Source organism: Octopus bimaculoides, unplaced genomic scaffold (assembly GCF_046866305.1).
Source record: "Octopus bimaculoides isolate indiv1 unplaced genomic scaffold, ASM4686630v1 contig254, whole genome shotgun sequence".
In the NCBI taxonomy this organism is placed as follows: domain Eukaryota; kingdom Metazoa; phylum Mollusca; class Cephalopoda; order Octopoda; family Octopodidae; genus Octopus; species Octopus bimaculoides.
Genome location: NW_028315503.1, coordinates 13,523 through 27,808, shown reverse-complemented (window position 1 = coordinate 27,808; position 14,286 = coordinate 13,523). Strand labels below are relative to the sequence as shown.

The 14,286-nt window shown below is 42.7% G+C and overlaps 1 long non-coding RNA gene across 1 annotated transcript; it reads left to right on the top strand.

Moving 5' to 3' along the window:
* Positions 1-10,387: 10,387 nt before the first annotated feature.
* Positions 10,388-13,239, top strand: LOC149128982 (uncharacterized). The gene is made up of 3 exons (XR_016240601.1): positions 10,388-10,800; positions 11,780-11,885; positions 12,353-13,239. It is a non-coding gene; the product is annotated as an uncharacterized LOC149128982 (long non-coding RNA).
* Positions 13,240-14,286: the final 1,047 nt, after the last annotated feature.

Below are 14,286 nucleotides of genomic sequence, written 5' to 3'. Positions count from 1 at the left end.
CATCGACTTTGTGACCATTGTGTAAATATTTGGACACCGAATTTATGGCCACTGTGCAAATGTTTGGCCTCCGACATTATGGCCACTGTCTAAATGTCTGGACCCCGAATTTATGGCCACTGTATAAATATTTGGACCCCAACTTTATGGGCTCCGTTTAAATGTTTGGCCTCCGACATTATGGCCACTGTGTTAATGTTTGGACCCCGACATTCTGGCCACTGTCTAAATGTCTGCACCCCGAATTTATGGCCACTGTATAAATATTCGGACCCCAACTTTATGGGCTCCGTTTAAATGTTTGGCCTCCGACATTATGGCCACTGTGTTAATGTTTGGACCCCGACATTCTGGCCACTGTCTAAATGTCTGGACCCCGAATTTATGGCCACTGTATAAATATTTGGACCCCAACTTTATGGGCTCCGTTTAAATGTTTGGCCTCCGACATTATGGCCACTGTGTTAATGTTTGGACCCCGACATTCTGGCCACTGTCTAAATGTCTGCACCCCAAATTTATGGCCACTGTATAAATATTTGGACCCCAACTTTATGGGCTCCGTTTAAATGTTTGGACTCCGACATTATGGCCACTGTCTAAATGTCTGGACCCCGAATTTATGGCCACTGTATAAATATTTGGACCCCAACTTTATGGGCTCCGTTTAAATGTTTGGCCTCCGACATTATGGCCACTGTGTTAATGTTTGGACCCCGACATTCTGGCCACTGTCTAAATGTCTGGACCCCGAATTTATGGCCACTGTATAAATATTTGGACCCCAACTTTATGGGCTCCGTTTAAATGTTTGGCCTCCGACATTATGGCCACTGTGTTAATGTTTGGACCCCGACATTCTGACCACTGTCTAAATGTCTGGACCCCGAATTTATGGCCACTGTATAAATATTTGGACCCCAACTTTATGGGCTCCGTTTAAATGTTTGGCCTCCGACATTATGGCCACTGTGTTAATGTTTGGACCCCGACATTCTGGCCACTGTCTAAATGTCTGCACCCCGAATTTATGGCCACTGTATAAATATTTGGACCCCAACTTTATGGGCTCCGTTTAAATGTTTGGACTCCGACATTATGGCCACTGTCTAAATGTCTGGACAGCGACTTTATGGCCACTGTGAAAATGTTTAGACCGCGATTTTATGACCACGGTATATATGTTTGGACGCCGACTTTGTGATCACTGTGTAAATGTTTGGACATCGACTTTGTGACCATTGTGTAAATATTTGGACACCGAATTTATGGCCACTGTGCAAATGTCTGGACTCCGACTTTATGGACACTGTGTAAATGTTTGGACCCCGTTTTACGGCCAGTGAAAATGTTTGGACCCCGACTTTATGGCCACTGTTTAAATGTTTGGAGCTCGACTGTATGGCCACTGTATATATGTGAGGATCCCGACTGTATGGCCACCGTTTATATGTTTGGACCCTAAATTTGTCGCCAATGTGCAAAAGTTTGCACCCCTTCTCTATGGCCAATGTTTAAAGGTTTGGCCATAAAGTCAGAGACAATCATTTACACATTGGCCATAAAGTCGGGGACCAAACATTGAACACTGGCCATGAAGTCGGGGACCAAAAATTGAAAGCTGGCCATTAAATCGGGGACCAAAAATAAAACAATGTCCATAAGGTCGGGGTCCAATAATTGAACACTGGTCTTTTAATCGGGGTCCAAACATTTGCACGCTGGCCATAAAGTCGGGGTCAAAACATTTACACACTAGTCATAAAGTCAGGGACCAAACATTAGCACATTGGCCATAAAATCAGGGTCCAAACATTTCGACACTGGCCATAAAGTCGGGGACAAAATATTTGCACACTGGCCATAAATTCGGGGTCCAAACATTTGCGCAGTGGCCATAAAGTCAGGAACAAAAAATTGAACAATGGCCATAAAGCCGAGGACTTAAAATTGAATAATGGCCATAAAGTCGGGGACCAAAAATTGAACATTGGCCATAAAGTCGGGGACAAAACATTTGCACACTGAACATAAAGTCGGGGACCAAATATTTGCACATTGGCCATAAAGTCGGGGTCCAAAAATTTACACACAGGCCTTAAAGTCGGGGCGGACACATTTACACATTGGCCAAAAAGCCGGAGACCAAAAATTTCGACACTGGTCATAAAGTCCGGGACAAAATATTTACACACTGGCCATACATTCGTGGTCCAAACTATTACACACTGGCCATAAAGTCGGGTAAAATACATTTGCCCAGTGGCCATAAAGTCAGGGACCAAAATTGAACCCTGGCCATAAAGTCAAGGACTAAAAATTGATCGCTGGCCATAAAGTCACGGACCAAAAATTAAACACTGGCCATTAAGTGGGGGACCAAAAATGATCACTACCCATAAACTCGGAGTCCAAACATTTGCACGCTGGCCATAAAGTCGGGTTCAATACATTTGCACAGTGGCCATAAAGTCGGGGAACAAAAATTGCACACTGGCCATAAAGTCAGGGACAACAAATTGAATACTGGCCATAAAGTTGAGGGTCAAAAATTTGCACACTGTCCATAAAGTCGGGGTCCAAATATTTGCACAGTGGCCAATAATTCGGTGAACAAAAATTGAACACTGGCCATAAAGTCGGGGACAAAAAATTGAACGCCTGCCATAAAGTCGGGGACCACAAATTGAACACTGGCCATAAAGTCAGGGACCAAAAACTAAACCCTGGCTATAAAGTCGGGGACCAAAAATTGAACACTGGCCATAAAGTCGGTTACCAAAAGTTAAACAGTGGCCGTAAAGTCGGGCAACAAAAATTGAATGGTGGCCATAAAGTCGGGGATCAAAAGTTGCACACTGGCCATAAAGTCGGGGACCAATAATTGAAAACTTGTCATAAAATCGAGGTCCAAACATTTGCACATTGGCCATTTAATCGGGGTTCAAACATTTGCACACTGGCCATAAAGTCGGAGATCAAAAATTGAACGCTGGCCATAAAGTCGGGGACCACAAATTGATCACTGGCGATAAAGTAAGTGACCAAAAATTAAACAGTGGCCATGAAGTCGGGGAACAAAAATTGAAAGCTGAACAAAGTCAGGGACCAAAATTTGAATACTGGCCATAAAGTCAGGGACCAATAATTGAACACTTGCCATAAAATCGAGATCCAAACATTTGCACGCTGGTCATTTAATCGGGGTCCAAACATTTGCACACTGGCCACAAAGTCAGGGACCAAAAATAAAACACAGGCCATAAAGTCGGGGACCAAAAATGATCTCTGGTCATAAAGTCGGGGACCAAAAATTGAACACTGGCCATAAAGTCGGGGACGAAAAACTGAACACTGGCCATAAAGTCAGAAACCAAAAATTGAACACTGGCCATAAAATCGGGGTCCAAAAACTGATCACTGGCCATAAAGTCGGGACCAAACATTTGCACAGCGGCCATAAAGTCGGGGACCACATATTGAACACTGGCCATAAAGACGGGGACGAAAAGTTGAACACTGGCCATAAAGTCGGGGACCAAAAATTGAACACTGGCCATAAAGTCAGGGACCAAAACTTGAACACTGGCCATAAAGTCGGGGACCAAATATTGAACACTGGCCATAAAGTTGGGGTCCAAAATCTGATCACTAGCCATAAAGTAGGGGACCAAAAACTGCACACTGACCATAAAGTCGGGGACCAAAAATTGAATACTGGCCATGAAGTCGGGAACTAAACATTTGCTTACTGGTCTTAAAGTCGGGATCCAAACATTTGCACTTGGCCATAAAGACAGGGACCAAAAATTGAACACTGGTCATAAAGTCGGGTACTAAACATTTGCTTACTGGACATAAATTTGGGATCCAAACATTTGCACATTGGCCATAAAGTAGGGGACCAAAAATTGAACATTGGTCATAAAGTCGGGGACCAGAAATGGAACACTAGCCATTAAGTCGGGGACCAAAAATTGAACACAGGCCATAAAGTCAGGGACCAAAACTTGAACACTGGCCATAAAGTCGGGGACCAAATATTGAACACTGGCCATAAAGTTGGGGTCCAAAATCTGATCACTAGCCATAAAGTAGGGGACCAAAAACTGCACACTGACCATAAAGTCGGGGACCAAAAATTGAATACTGGCCATGAAGTCGGGAACTAAACATTTGCTTACTGGTCTTAAAGTCGGGATCCAAACATTTGCACTTGGCCATAAAGACAGGGACCAAAAATTGAACACTGGTCATAAAGTCGGGTACTAAACATTTGCTTACTGGACATAAATTTGGGATCCAAACATTTGCACATTGGCCATAAAGTAGGGGACCAAAAATTGAACATTGGTCATAAAGTCGGGGACCAGAAATGGAACACTAGCCATTAAGTCGGGGACCAAAAATTGAACACAGGCCATAAAGTCGGGGTCCCCGACTTTATGGCCAGTGTGCGATTTTTGGTCCCCGACTCTATGGCCAGTGTGTGATTTTTGGTCCCCGACTCTATGGCCAGTGTGCGATATTTGGTCCCCGACTTTATGGCCAGTGTACAATTTTTGGTCCCCCGTCTTTATGGCTAGTGTGCAATTATTCGTTCCCGACTTTATGGCCAGTGTGCGATTTTTGGTCCCCGACTATATGGCCAGTGTGCAATTTTTGGTCCCCCACTTTATGGCCATTGTTCAATTTTTGGTCACCGACTTTATGGCCAGTGTGCAATTATTCGTCCCCAAATTCATGGCAATTATGCGATCTTTGGTCCCCGCCTTTATGGCTAGTGTGCAATTATTCGTCCCCGACTTAATGGCCAATGCGCGATTTTTGGTCCCTGACTTTATAGCCAGTGTTCAATTTTTGGTCCCCCGTCTTTATGGCCAGTGTGCGATTTTTGGTCCCCGACTTTATGGCAAGTGTTCAATTTTTGGTCCCCGTCTTTATGGCTAGGGTGCAATTATTCGTCCCCGTCTTTATGGCCAGTGTTCAATCTTTGGTCCCCGACTTTATGGCCAGAGTACAATTTTTCGTCCCCGACTTTATAGCCATTGTGCGAATTTTGGTCCCCGACTTTATGGCCAGTGTTCAGTTTTTGGTCCCCGACTTTCTGGCCAGTGTGCGATTTTTGGTCCCCCGACTTCATGGCCAGAGTACAATTTTTCTTCCCCGTCTTTATGGCCAGTGCTCAATCTTTGGTCCCCGACTTTATGGCCAGAGTACAATTTTTCGTCCCCGACTTTATAGCCAGTGTTCAATTTTTGGTCCCCCGTCTTTATGGCCAGTGTGCAATATTTGGTCCCAGACTTTATGGCCAGTGTGCGATTTTTGGTCCCCCATTTTATGGCCAGTGTTCAATTATAGGTCCCCGACTTTATGGCCAGTGTTCAATATTTGGTCCCCGTCTTTATGGCCAGTGTGCAATTATTGGTCCCCGACTTCATGGCCAGTGTACAATTTTTCGTCCCCGATTTCATGGCCAGTGTGCAATTATTCGTCCCCGACTTCATGGCCAGTGTACAATTTTTCGTCCCCGTTTTTATGGCCAGTGTGCAATTATTCGTCCCCGACTTTATGGCCAGTGTGCAAGCTTTGGTGCCCGACTTCATGGGCAGTGTACAATTTTTGGTCCCCGACTTCATGGCCAGTGTGCAATTATTCGTCCCCGACTTCATGGCCAGTATTTAATTATTGATCCCCGACTTCATGGCCAGTGTGCAATTATTCGTCCCCGACTTTACCGCCAGTCTGCGAGTTGTGGTCCCCGTCTTTATGGCCAGTGTGCGATTTGTGGTCCCCGACTTTATGGCCAGTGTGCGAATTTTGTTCCCCGACTTTATGGCCAGTGTTCAATTTTTCGTCCCCGTCTTTATGGCCAGTGTTGAATTTTTGGTCCCCGACTTCATGGCCAGTGTACATCTTTGGTCCCCGACTTTATGGCCAGTGTGCGATTTTTCGTCCCCGTCTTTATGACCAGTTTTCGACTTTTGGTTCCCGACTTCATGGCCAGTGTACAATTTTTGGTCCCCGTCTTTATGGCAAGTGTGCAAATATTGGACCACGACTTTATGGCCAGTGTCCGGTTTTTGGTCCCCGTCTTTATGGCCAGTGTGGAATATTTAGTCACCGACTTTATGGCCAGTGTGGAATATTTGGTCACCGACTTTATGGCCCGTGCGCGAATTTTGGTCCCCCATTTTATGGCCAGTGTTCAATTATAGGTCCCCGACTTTATGGCCAGTATTCAATATTTGGTCCCCGTCTTTATGGCCAGTGTGCAATTATTCGTCCCCGACTTTATGGCCAGTGCTGAATTTCTGGTCCCCGACTTTATGGCCAGTGTGCGAATTTTGTTCGCCGACTTTATGGCCAGTGTAGAATGTTCGGTCCCCGTCTTTATGGCCGGTGTGAAATTTTGGTCCCCGTCTTTATGGCGACTGTGCGATTTTTGGTCCCCGAATTTATGGCCAGTGTTCAATTTTTCGTCCCCATCTTTATGGCCAGTGTTGAATTTTTGGTCCCCGACTTCATGGCCAGTGTACAATTTTTGGTCCCCGACTTTATGGCCAGTGTTCAATTTTCGGTCCCCGTCTTTATGGCAAGTGTGCAAATATTGGACCACGACTTTATGGCCAGTGTCCGGTTTTTGGTCCCCGTCTTTATGGCCCGTGTGTGATTTTTGGTCCCCCATTTTATAGCCAGTGTTCAATTATAGGTCCCCGACTTTATGGCCAGTATTCAATATTTGGTCCCCGTCTTTATGGCCAGTGTGCAATTATTCATCCCCGACTTTATGGCCAGTGTGCGAATTTTGTTCCCCGACTTTATGGCCAGTGTACAATGTTCGGTCCCCGTCTTTATGGCCGGTGTGCAATTTTTGGTCCCCGACTTTATGGCCGGTGTGCGATTTTTGGTCCCCGACTTTATGACCAGTGTTCAATTTTAGGTCCCCGACTTTATAGCAAGTGCTCAATTTTCGGTCCCCGTCTTTATGGCCACGGTGCGATTTTTGGTCCCCGTCCTTATGGTCAGTGTTCAGTTTTTGGTGCCCGACTTTATGGCCAGTGTTCAGTTTTTGGTCCCCAACTTTATGGCCAGTGTGCAATTATTCGTCCCCGAAATCAGGGCCAGTGTGCGACTTGTGGTCTCCGTCTTTATAGCCTGTGTCCAATTATTCGACCCCGACTTTATGGCCAGTGTTCAATTTTTGGTACCCGACATTATGGCCAGTGTTGAATTTCTGGTCCCCGTCTTTATGGCCAGTTTTGAATTTATAGTCCCCGACTTTATAGCCAGTGTGCGATTTTTGTTCCCCGACTTTATGGCCAGTGTTCAATTTTTGGTCCCCGTCTTTATGGCCAGTGTGCGATTTTTGGTCCCCGACTTTATGGCCAGTGTTCAATATTTGGTCCCCGACTTCATGGCCAGTGTACAATTTTTGGTCCCAGACTTTATGGCCAGTGTTCAATTTTTGGTCCCCGTCTTTATGGCCAGCGTGCAAATATTGGTCCCCGACTTTATGGCCAGTGTTCAATATTTGGTCCCCGACTTCATGGCCAGTGTACAATTTTTGGTCCCAGACTTTATGGCCAGTGTTCAATTTTTGGTCCCCGTCTTTATGGCCAGCGTGCAAATATTGGTCCCCGACTTTATGGCCAGTGTCCGGTTTTTGGTCCCCGTCCTTATGGCCAGTATTCAATATTTGGTCCCCGTCTCTATGGCCAGTGTGCAATTATTCGTCCCCGACTTTATGGCCTGTGTGCTATTTGTGGTCCCCGTCTATATGGCCAGTGTGCAATTATTCCTCCCCGACTTTATGGCCAGTGTTGAATTTCTGGTCCCCGACTTTATGGCCAGTGTTCGGGGCAGTAACTACGTGCCTAGGGCCGCTAGTAATTGCCTGGGACCATATGCACGTTCTTTGGGCCGTAATTTCGTGCCCGGGACCGTAAGTATGTGCCTGGAGCAGCAAATATGTACCCGGGGCTGTAAGTATGTGCTCAGGGCCGTGAGTACGTGCCCAGCGATGCAAGAACGTGCCTGGCGCCGCAAGAACGTGTCTAGGGCTGCTGCCAGAAGCTGCTTAGAGACGCAAGAACGTGTATAGGGCTGCTGCCAGAAGATGCTTAGAGACGCAAGAAATGTGTTCGGGGCAGTCACTACCTGGGGCCGTCTGTACGTGCCTGGGGCCGTAAGTACGAATCCGGGGCAGTAAGTACGTGTCCGGCACGGCAAGAACGTGCCCGGAGCCGCAAGACCGTGCACGGCGACGCAAGCACGTGCCCGGCGTAGCAGGAACTTTCTTGCGGCTCTATGCACGCTCTTGTGGTGCCAGGCACGTTCTTGCGACGCCAGATACGTTCTTGCGGCCCCAGGCCCGTTCTTTCGGAACCAGGCACGTTCTTTTGGCGCAGGACAGACGTACGTACATACGGCCCCTGTCACTTACTTGCAGCCCCAGGTAGTTACTGCTGCGATCACGTTCTTGCATCCCCAGGCACGTTCTTGTTACCCTGTGCACGTTCTTGCGGTTCCAGGCACGTTTTAACGGCGCTGGGCATGTTCCATCGGCGCCGGGTACATATTAACGTTCCCGAGCGTGTTTCTGCCGCACCAGTCACGTACTTACGGATCCGGGCTCGTTCGTGCGGCCCCAAGCACGTAGTTATGGCCCCAGGCACGTACATACGGCCCTAAACACGTATTTGCGGAGCCAGGCACGTTCTTGCAGCCCTAGACACGTTCGTGTCCGGCGCGGCAAAAACGTGCCCGGCGTCGCAAGAACGTACCTGGTGTTGCAAAACCGTGCCTGGCCCCACATTGCCCGATGCCGCAAGAATGTGTCCGGCGTCGCAAGAACGTACCTTTTGCCGCAAGAACGTGCACCCTACTGGCTATGCAAGCAGGCTAATGTCTGTTCCCCCTGATCAGAAAGATAGTCCATTGTAGGGAAATCTATTTACAATTGAGTGGACTGCAGCAATATGAAATGAGGTGTTTTGCTCAAGAATACAATGTACTGCTCAGTATGGGAATTGAACCCACAATCTAGCCACTGTGAGTGCAACACCCTAACCACTAGGCTCCATACCTTCACACACACACACACACACACATGTATACATATCCATAGACGTACATATGTATGGCAATAATTTTTATATCTGTTTTCCATGCTAGCATGGGTGCGATGTATATATATTTGATGATTTTTTTTATTTACTTCAAGATCCTATTCATGTCTTTAACCCTTACCTATTGCTCAAGTAAGGGATCTCTTATTCCAATGGTTTATTCATTAACAGGGGAAATGTTAATCTAATCGCTCATAGCTAAAAAATTATCAGAGACAGCAAATGTAAACACGAAATATTTGAGCAGAAGTTGTAATTAAGGCGTAAGTGAGAGAATATTTTGGTTCTGTCAGGTGTCTGTTACGGAAATGAGGATCAGAGCATGCGTAATGGTGAGCGGAAGAGGTCAGAGGGCAACTGGATGTCATAGAAACCGAACGTGTTTGCCACGAAGAGAAGAAAACCTTCCCCTCCAGATTGTCGACAGGTAAGAAGAAAAGCTCATTTCTCCTTGTTTTTTTAATGTCAACCCTCCTGTTCCTTAATTTCCCCTTCATACCACAACACACACGCTTTTGTGAGAAGCAGAGGAGTGTTTATAATCCGTATATAACTTATACTGAAAAACAAAAACAAAACAAGAATACATTCTGGCATTTTAAATGAAGATTTCCAAGAGTCTCTTCTTCAGAGTTCATTTAATCTACCAAAACCTCGCCCTTGCCTCAGCTTCCTATCATCTTTTCATTTGTTTTATTTCTTTCATCATTTTTCAACGACGACTTCGGTTTGTGTCTGTTTTTATGTATCTATGCGTTATAGATATAACGAAATCATGCCAGCAATGTCTCATTTTAAACTAGAAGAAAAAAAAAAAGCCTTACAAATTTATTCTCACCTGCTTCAGGTGTGTATGTAAAATGCAGAAAACAATCGAAGTTTTATGCATCAAATGCATCTATTTTCAGTGCATCTGTTCGAGTTTAGTTGATACAACAGAGACAATGCTTTTATGAATTTCATAAAATGCGTTAAGGCAGTAATTATTATATTGTCTAATTTAAACTCGAAGAATGTTTTGCGGATTTTACACAATCCATAAATACACAAAAACAAAACAGGACGAGACACCCAACCCTTTAATTTATTCTTACCCCTCCTCCCATTTCGTTAAATCTCACTTGACACAGAAATAACCGAAGTCGTCCAGTTATATTGTTTTGTTTGCAACGTCCAGTACCCAGATATTCATCTATATATATATACAGATAGATGAGGGTATGTACATATATATATGCATATATATGTGCATATACTTGCCTATTCCCCTTCTATAGTTGATTAATTTTTTCCTTCCCAGTATTTACAGCTAAGGCTACCTCGCATCACCAACTGCTTAGCCATAGATCTGACCTTCTTCTTATGAGCATGTGTTTTGTTATTATTATTATTATTATTATTTCTCAGCTAACACCCTATACTTCGGTTTTACACTGATTAACGCTAACATAAGGATACTAATATATAAGTGTTATATGGACTGTTGGATATGTTCGTCTGAGTTCCTTGTTTCATTGTTGTCTTGTGAGACTGTCGAAGTAGAATGTCATTGATAGATATGGCGGACTTGTTTATTTACAACGAACTTCGGTGAGTGCTTTTTTTGTGAAATGGCCCTCACTTGCTTCGAAACTTATATGTAAGGACTGACCATGTAACATCTTAGCTCGTAAGTTACCCCACAATTTCGTTTTTGTCTTGCTACTTAATGTTTTATTATGTTCTCCCTTATGAAAAACAAGTGATAATTCCAGCTACCCTTTCTTTTTTTTGCTCCATTTGTTGTTATTATGCATATACTTATATATTATTTGTATTTTATTGAAGGAATCCCCGTTCTTCCTATCAAGTTCACAGGTGCCCTTAACTCAGTCAGACCCATTAAACTTCACTTTTTCCCACCCCTTTTTCCTGTATAACACTTAACCCCTCTCATTTTCATCTCCTAATTATGTGGTTACCCTGTTGTCCCTTTCTACCTGAAAACGACACGACAACAGCTGATAAAAGAAGAGAGATAATTTGACTTCACTAACTATTTCAGAAGAGGTACGCATACGCATTGCCTAAGTACTAAACAATGAAATGGTTCAGTGTTTTTAATTCTGGTGACTTTCGCTTATTGGCGCCTCAAGAGATGTTCTTGATCTGCGCTGGATTTGGCTGCTATTTCTCGCTGTGAAAGACAGGTGTCTATGATCTCTGTGGGATTTGGCTGCTATTTCTCGCTGTGGAAGACAGGTGTCTATGATCAGCACGGGATTTGGCTGCTATTTCTCGCTGTGGAAGACAGATGCCTAGAATCTGCACGGGATTTGGCTGCTATTTCTCGCTGTGGAAGACAGGTGTCTATGATATGTGCGTGATTTGGTAGCTGTTTCTGGCTATGTAGATGTCTCCAACGACTAGAACTCTAGAGCCTCAAGAGATTACTTTACTTGCTGTTAGTTTCAACAACAACCACTGGCTTCCAGTCCGGCTATTTGCAGAGACTGAATTAGTGGTTAACAGTAATCCATGTGTCCTGTTTCTATTACTCCTTCCTTTACCATTTGTAGTCACCATGTTTCTTATAGGAAACCTTTGAAAGACCACCCATACTACCTTTACACAGAAACTTAAGTAAGATCAATATTTCTAATACACAGTTTGTCAACATCAGTTGCTGAGATGTCCAGAAGAAAATGAAACAAAATGTTTCGGCCAGAAGCAACTCAAGTGGAGGTCTCCGATGAAATTTCCCAGCTCGTTCAGGTATGGTAGTATGTTATTGCAATTTGCAATTCGTTTTCTTTCTGAATGTCAAGTTTTATTGACTTCTCTTTCTTTACTAACATTGAAAATGCTTTGATATGGTATTTTACTCACTTATTTAAAAAAAAAAAAAAACATCCAAAGCTTTATTATTTTTTGTTGTTGTTGTTTCATTTCCACACAGCAGAAATGTTAGAAGGTAAGTTTCTATTTAAAAACCTGATATATATATATATAAAAAAAAAAAGTCTCACATTTTATGAATCTTTATAACTGATTGTGAATATTGGTGTGGTTGTACCCCCGCCCCCTCTGTTAAACTTTAAATCACTGTGAAATAGGAAGTTAGTATTGTAGAACAAAGATCAGTTTGATCAGATATGTTGGAATCAAAATGGTGTAGAGTTTCTTTTTTTCTTTTGTTGGTTTGTAATATTTTAAGCCACTTCACTGAATTTCCTTTGCAGATTCATAGCTTGTTGAGAGCCTCCGAGAAATGTGCTATTGGTCAGACCAAACTCAAACGAGTGCTCATCTCCATAGCTGGTGTGTCCACACTTGTTCTCAAAGGAAATTCCGAGTTGACTGCAGAGACCTGCAATGGCTGCTAATATTTTTAGAGATTCAGGACGATTTTGTCTCATGATATTTGTGTTATTTTTTGAGTCCTGTATCTATTTTGTCCTTGTCTGCATGAGTGGCTCTGTGGTTAAGAAGTTTGCTTCACAACCACATGGGCTGACCAAAACTTTCAGAGTGGATTTGCTGGATGGAAACTGAAAAAAAAAACTCATATATATGTGTGTGTGTGTATATATATATATATATATGTATATAGATATAGATATATACACACACACACACGTGTGGTTATGTACAAGGAGTGAGAGTGAATGAGTAGACAGGCATGAAGAAGCATTGGAGATTGATTTGCAGTGCTGCTCATGGGGGTTAATTGATGATGGTGACTTTGTATGGGGTGTCTCCCCCACCCACTAGTACCAAGACCACCATCATTCACCCTAATTTCAAAATGTTTTTAAAACTTGCGTATATGCGCATGGCCTGTTAGTAATTATGGGCCGAATGACATCACATAAAGTTTGATAATCTAGAAAATTTTTTTGGTGTTGAAAATTTTTATGAATTTGTGTTCTGCAAATATCTTGTACAATTATGCAAGTCCCACCCCCATAAACCTCTGTGGATCCTCAAATTAGACTTAAATGGTATCGATCCCAGCAGGAATGAAAAGGCCATTGCTGGAATTTTTGCATAGATTTCAGAGTTATGTAAATGATAAATTGTTTTCATAGCACAATTATCTTTTCCTCACACACACACACACACACACACACACACACACACTAACTAACTAACTTGGTTGGTTGGTTGGTTGGTTGGTTGGTTGGTTGGTTGGTTGGTTGGTTAGTTAGTTAGTTAGTTAGTTAGTTAGTTAGTTGGTTGGTTGGCTAGCTAGCTAGTTAGTTAGTTAGTTAGTTAGTTAGTTAGTTAGTTAGTTAGCTAGCTAGCTAGCTAGCTAGCTAGCTAGCTAGTTAGTTAGTTAGTTAGTTAGTTAGTTAGTTAGTTAGTTAGTTAGTTAGTTAGTTAGTTAGTTAGTTAGTTAGTTAGTTAGTTAGTTAGTTAGTTAGTTAGTTAGTTAGTTAGTTAGTTAGTTAGTTAGTTAGTTAGTTAGTTAGTTAGTTAGTTAGTTAGTTAGTTAGTTAGTTAGTTAGTTAGTTAGTTAGTTAGTTAGTTAGTTAGTTAGTTAGTTAGTTAGTTAGTTAGTTAGTTAGTTAGTTAGTTAGTTAGTTAGTTAGTTAGTTAGTTAGTTAGTTAGTTAGTTAGTTAGTTAGTTAGTTAGTTAGTTAGTTAGTTAGTTAGTTAGTTAGTTAGTTAGTTAGTTAGTTAGTTAGTTAGTTAGTTAGTTAGTTAGTTAGTTAGTTAGTTAGTTAGTTAGTTAGTTAGTTAGTTAGTTAGTTAGTTAGTTAGTTAGTTAGTTAGTTAGTTAGTTAGTTAGTTAGTTAGTTAGTTAGTTAGTTAGTTAGTTAGTTAGTTAGTTAGTTAGTTAGTTAGTTAGTTAGTTAGTTATGATTAGTTAGTTAGCTAGCTAGATAGTTAGTTAGCTATGATTAGTTAGTTAGCTAGCTAGATAGTTAGTTAGCTATGATTAGTTAGTTAGCTAGCTAGCTAGTTAGTTAGCTATGATTAGTTAGTTAGCTAGCTAGCTAGTTAGTTAGCTATGATTAGTTAGTTAGCTAGCTAGCTAGTTAGTTAGCTATGATTAGTTAGTTAGCTAGCTAGCTAGTTAGTTAGCTATGATTAGTTAGCTAGCTAGCTAGCTATGATTAGTTAGCTAGCTATGATTAGTTAGCTAGCTAGCTAACCAATCATAGCTAGC